Below are 6,241 nucleotides of genomic sequence, written 5' to 3'. Positions count from 1 at the left end.
CGGAACCCAAGGGGAAGGCGGTTCCTGAGTCTCTTTCCGGCCGGAGTACCGTGTCCTGCTCCTGAGGTTGGCCCTTGGGGCGCTGCGGGCGGGAGGTGGTGTCTCGGCTGCTCCGCGGTCTACTGCCCGCCGCCGCCTCCACTTCCGCCGCCTGCTGGCCACTCGGCGACGTGCCCTCCCCCAGGATCGCTACAAGTGACCAGTTTACTTATTTACATATTTGTGGCATTGACTTAAAAAAAATGCACAAGGTGAAAGTTGCAAGTTAAGTTTTATTTGGAGCAAAATGAGGACTGCAGCCTGGGAGACAGAGGTTCAGATAACTCTGGAAACTGCTCAGAGGAGGCGAGGGGGCAGCCAAGGATACATAGGAGTTTGGCAACAAAGGGCAGGTGGTGTGGAATGTCATAAGATTATTGTTAATTAAAGAAAACCAGTTATCTCAAGTTAAGGAATTTACCCCTTTTCTATGTATGGGCAGATGCAGGAGACCAGGCTCACTGAAATCATTCCTTTGATATGCACCTCAGCTATCTGGGCCAGGATCCTGTATTTTTACATCCTGAGTTTCCTAGGGCTCACGGCAGGGAGTGACTGCAGTCTGATGGCTGCTAGACGGCAGGGATCCTCTTCAGCCCTGAGTTTCCTCAGGGCTCACAGGTTCACGTTGGAGAGTTGCAATCGTTGATGACTGTGACATCCTTTGTTTATTGATATGGCAGGAAATATGCCATTTATAAATATTCCATACCTTTTATAAATATTCCATTTATCAGTGGGTTATTTAACCTACAATAAACAAAAAATGTTTGCAGGGAAAACATAATTTTGAAATTAGAAATCAGGCAGCGGGCAGATCCCTTTCCTGGAGATAGGAGCGGGCGGGCACCGCGTGGCCTTCCCAGTGTCCAGCTGCCTTAGAAAACCCTAAAGATTCCACACAGAAAAAAAAAAAAACTGTTATAATTAATAAATGAATTCAGTTAAGTTGCAGGTCACGAACTCAATATACAAAAATCAGTTGCATATCTGTACACTAACAATGAACTATCAGAGAAATTAAGAAAACAATCCTATTTATAACTTACCAAAAAGAGTAAAATACCTAAAAGTTAATTTAACCAAAGAGGTGAAAGATTTGTACTTTGAAAACTAAAACACGTTGAAGAAGACACAAATAAATGGAAAGATGGTCTGTGCTCATGGATCGGAAGAATTAATATTGTTAAAATAACCACACTACCTAAAGCAATCTGCAGATTCAATGGAATCCCTAACAAAATTCCAATGGCATTTTTCACAGAAATAGAAAAAACAATCCTAAAATTTGCATGGAGCCACAATAGATCCCGAAGAACCAAAGCAATCTTGAGAAAGAAGAACAAACCTGGACACATCACACTTCCTGATTTCAAACTATATTACAAAGCTATAGTAATTAATATAGTATAGAGTTGGCATAAAAACAGACACATAGATCAATGGAATTGCTCATCTGAGAGCCCAGAAATAAACTCACACATATCTGTTCAATTAATTTCAACAAAGGAGCCAAGCATAAACAATGCGGAATGGATAGGATAGTCTTTTCAATAAATTGTGTTAGGAAAAGTATGAAACTGAAACTTCTCTTCCCACCCTATCTTACACCATACACAAAAATCAATTCAAAATAGATTAAAGACTTGAATAAAACCTGAAACCATAAAACTCCTAGAAGAAAGCATGGGCAGTAAGCTCCTTGACATCTGTCTTGACAATGATTTTTAGATTTAACACCAAAAGCAAGGGCAACGAAAGCAAAAATACATAAGTGGGATTACATCAAACTAAAAAGCTTCTGTGCAGCAAAGGAAACCATTAACAAAATGAAAAGGCAACCCATATAATGAGGGAAAATATTTTCAAATCATATATCTGATGAGGGGTTAATATTCAAAATATATAAAGAACACATACAACTCAACAGCAAAAAGAAAAAAGCCAATTTTTAAAATGGGCAGAGGAACTAAATAGACATTTTTTCAAAGAAAACATACAGATGGCCACCAGGTACATAAAAAGATGCTCAACATCACTAATCATCAGGGAAATGCAAATCAAACCACAATGAGGTATCACACCTGTTAAAGAGGCTATGATTGTAAAAGCAAGAGATAAGTTTTGGGGAGAAAGTGAAGGAAAGGGAACCCTTGCGCACAGTTGGTGAGAACATAAATTGGTGCAGCCACTTTGAGAAAAAATACGGAGGTTCCTAAAAATTTTTTAAATAGAACTACCAAATGATCCAGCAATTCCACTTCTGGGTATACATCCGAAAGAAACAAAATCACTATCGTGAAAAGACACCTACACCCCCAGGTTCACTGCAGCATTATTTACAATCACTAAGACATATAAACAACCTAAGTGTCCATAGACTGATGAATGGAGAAAAAAGTTGTGGTGTATATGTATACAATGGGATATTATTCAAGCATAAAAAAAAGGAAATCCTGCCATTTGTGACAATATGGATGGACTTCGAATGCATTATACTAAGTGAAATATGTCAGACAGAGAAAGACAAATACAGTATGATTTCACTTATAATTGGAATCTAAAAAACCGAGCTCATAGATATGGAGAACAGATTGGTGGTTGCCAGACATAGGGGTAGGATGTGCAAAATGGGTGAAGGTGGTCAATAAGTACAGACTTCCAGTTATAAGAAAAATAAGTCCTGGGGATGTAATGTACAGCATGGTGATCATACATATCAATACTGTATTGTATATTTAAAAATTGCTAAGATAATAGATCTTAAAAGTTCTCATCACAAGAAAAAATATTGTAACTATATGAGGTGATGGATGTTCGCTAAACTTATTCTGACTTCATTAATACACACACATATCATTTCATTTATATATACAAATATCATTTCATTTATATGTATACATATCAAATCACTACGTTGTGCACCTTAAACTAATACAATGTTGTATGTCAATTAGAAAAAGAAAACTATTTTAATAGAGGTCATTACAATAGGGCTCAACTCTGAATACAGCAGAGACATCTGGGGATCTATAGCCAAGGAGCACAGGGAGGGAGTGAGCGGCTGAAAAATTACTAAGCGGAGACATCAAAGGTAGGGATTTTCTCGAAAACTGGGCTCAGCAGGATTCTTGTTAAAACTGAGCTAGGCAGGTCTGACAAGGCTATAGACAAGGTGGAGGCCCAGTCGAGAAGAGGGCTCAGAGGAGCTTGAGTAAGGTTTGGCCAAGGAGAGAGTTGCTCTCAGGCTCAGCTCAGCACACGGGCCAGGACGATACAAGACCTCATCAAAATCATCCATGCAGAGAGAGGGTGTCTCACATCACAGAAGGGTCAGTTTCCAAAGGACAGTAAATCCTCTTTCCCCAGATGGCAACACACCTCAGGGCCTTTCAGTACTGAGCAAAGATCTGTCCTTGGATGTTGTTCCCCACCATAAATATTCAGGCCTAAACAGAGTATATCTGTCCTACCTTTTCTCCTCCTGCCCCAGGTATGCCCTCCCTCCCCACTCCTGTGAAATCCGGGAACTGAGTTCAGAGTACAGAGCTCAGTGCTGCTTCAGCCGTTAGGGCTCTTCAGTGATCTGGCCTCTTCCAGGAATGAGCTGGAGGAAGAAGGGGCTTGAATGAATCTAGCTTCCCCAGAAGAAAGGTTGACTGGTGGTGATGTGCACCATGGAGGGGGGCAGAGGGGAAGCAACACAACGCAGCACAGCCAGGACTTGAGCTCCACGTGCTCCACAGAAAGGGCAGCTCAGGGGCACTAAATTTTGTTTACTTCTGTTTACTTCCCTCCCTAATTTCTCTTTGGAAATTTAACAGGAAAAAAGTTGTTTCTCTACTTTAACGGTTGACTTTAAAGTGAGCATGATTTTTCCATTTCATCGTTTCCAAACTTCACCCAGGGATATAGCTAAGTGAACACTTTTACCTCACAGGGTACTGGGAGTGGAGGTGAATTTCAGGCCCAGAACCCAGCGAAGGAGAGTGGAGAAGGAAGGAACAGCTGCTCTTCACAGGGCACCAGGCGGTCCCCGGGCAGTCACTGGCCATCACACCTCAGACGGGCTATCTGTGTAGCTTATGATGGCCCTACCCCACCAATGACAGGAGGTAACATCTGTGGAGTCCGACTGCACCTCTGCTAGTCTATCAGAAAGGGTAAAGAACAACGAATGACAGCGACTGAAGCTTTAATACAAAATGAGAAAAGCCCTGGAAGCAGACTCAGAAATACCAAAGAAAAAGTACAATTGAGAATCACATTTATTAATATGAAAGAAACCACAGAATTGTGAGTTCATTCATTCTCATATTACATCAGTGAGAATTCTTACTCTAGTCATACCAAAATAGTTCAAAAATCACTGGCATCTAATAGAATAGTTTCGTGATTCCAACCTCCTACTCTCAAAATTCCATTCTCTTTCAAATCCCATTCTCTTCTTTATCGTACTTAGAATTCGTACTTGGTGTATCTGTCAGTTACAATTACCTTTACCTGGCTTAATAGAGGCATAATCAAACATAGAAGCAAAGTCTACGGAATAATTTCCATTCTCAAATAAAACCCGATTCCATAATGGTGGGGTCAAAACCACACGAGCAAAAAGTCAACAGGACTCAATAGCGATGTAAAAACCAACCAATGAGAATCTGTGTGTTAACATGTCACTAATAGGAATTTGCATGTTAACATGTAAAGGCATATCGGGAAACCTGATGTTTCCCATGTCTCCTAAAACACAGAATGATAGGTAATAAAATATAAACATTCAAAAACATTGTGTAGCTTTTTAGCTGATTCTTTAAACGTTTTTTTTACATTCTTTTTTTATATTATTTTCCATTACGGTTCATCACAGGATATTGAATACGATTCCTTATGCTATATGTTAAGACCTTGTTTATCCATTCTAAACGTAACAGTTTGTATCTACCAACCCCAAACTCCCAGTCCATCCCTCTCCCTCCCTGCTCCCCCTTGGCAACCATAAGTCTGTTCTCTATGTCTATGAGTCTGTTTCTGTTTTATAGATAAGTTCATTTGTGCCATATTTTAGATTCCACATATAAGTGATATCATATGGTATTTATCTCTTTCTGACTTATTTCACTTCGTATGATGATCTCTATTTGCATCCATGTTGCTGCAAATGGCATTATTTTGTCCTTTAGACTTTCTTTATTCAACAATATTAATAATGTCAGGGATTGGAGAAGTGCAGTAGCTACCATAACATTAATTTTATCGGCAATTTTATTTATTTTAAAAGTCTTCATTTCTAAAATCTACATATGTTATTATTCCCAAATCACCTCTCATACTTTCCTTGCATTAACTCAGAGCATCCGTTAACTCCAAAAAGAGATTCATTTCTACGATGAAGATGGTCATAGGATGGGTAATAAGAATTTGCCCAGGTGGTGCTGCTGTGTTCATTAAAATCCTGATCAGTGCCTCCGGGATGCTGAAACCTGAAAAAATTGTAAGAATCTCTACTTATCTGGCTGTTTCTCTTACCAGTCATAAATAATTCAAACATGCACAAACCAGTCACTTATGAGGTTAAAATGTGCAAAATATAAACTATGTCCTGTACCAAATTACCTCGACAAAGGCCAGAGCCAGGGATCTCTCTCTCATATGACAGGTTGGGGTGCAGATGAGAAGAACCCTTTGGAAAGCAATTGGTCAAGATGCTAAAAAATATGCCTACACCCCACGAGGCAATAATTCCACCTTTAGAAACCTAACTTATAGAAAAACAATTTTAAAATGAATATTATTGATAACAAAATTGGATATAGTTCGAGTGTCAAATACTGTAAAATGGTGTTTAAACCGTGTCACGTAATGTTATGAAGCCATCAAAAATGACATTTTAGGGCTTCCCTGGTGGCGCAGTGGTTGAGAATCTGCCTGTCAATGCAGGGGACACGGGTTCGAGCCCTGGTCCGGGAAGATCCCACATGTCGCAGAGCAACTAAGCCCGTGCACCGTAACTACTTAGCCTGCGCTCTAGAGCCCGCAAGTCAAAACTACCGAGCCCACGTGCTGCAACTACTGAAGCCCACACGCCTAGAGCCCGTGCTCCGCAACAAGGGAAGCCACCGCAGTGAGAAGCCCGCGCACCACAAAGAAGAGTAGCCCCCTCTCACCGCAACTAGAGAAAGCCTGCACGCAGCAATGAAGACCC

At 40.4% G+C, this 6,241-nt stretch overlaps 1 protein-coding gene across 1 annotated transcript in view; it reads right to left on the bottom strand.

Annotated features, from left to right (window-relative positions):
* Positions 1–133: 133 nt before the first annotated feature.
* Positions 134–6,241, bottom strand: part of MTARC2 (mitochondrial amidoxime reducing component 2) — a 39,517-nt gene continuing 33,409 nt past the window's right edge. The window contains exon 8 of the mRNA XM_022579260.2: positions 134–5,519. The gene's annotated coding sequence lies outside the window, so the exon portion shown is untranslated. The remainder of the gene's footprint in view (positions 5,520–6,241) is intronic.

The sequence above is a fragment of the Delphinapterus leucas genome, chromosome 1 (genome assembly GCF_059928025.1).
Source record: "Delphinapterus leucas isolate spDelLeu-1000000601 "Yukka" chromosome 1, BTC_Dleu_Yukka2, whole genome shotgun sequence".
NCBI classification, from domain to species: domain Eukaryota; kingdom Metazoa; phylum Chordata; class Mammalia; order Artiodactyla; family Monodontidae; genus Delphinapterus; species Delphinapterus leucas.
This window is presented reverse-complemented; position numbering and strand designations above follow the sequence as displayed.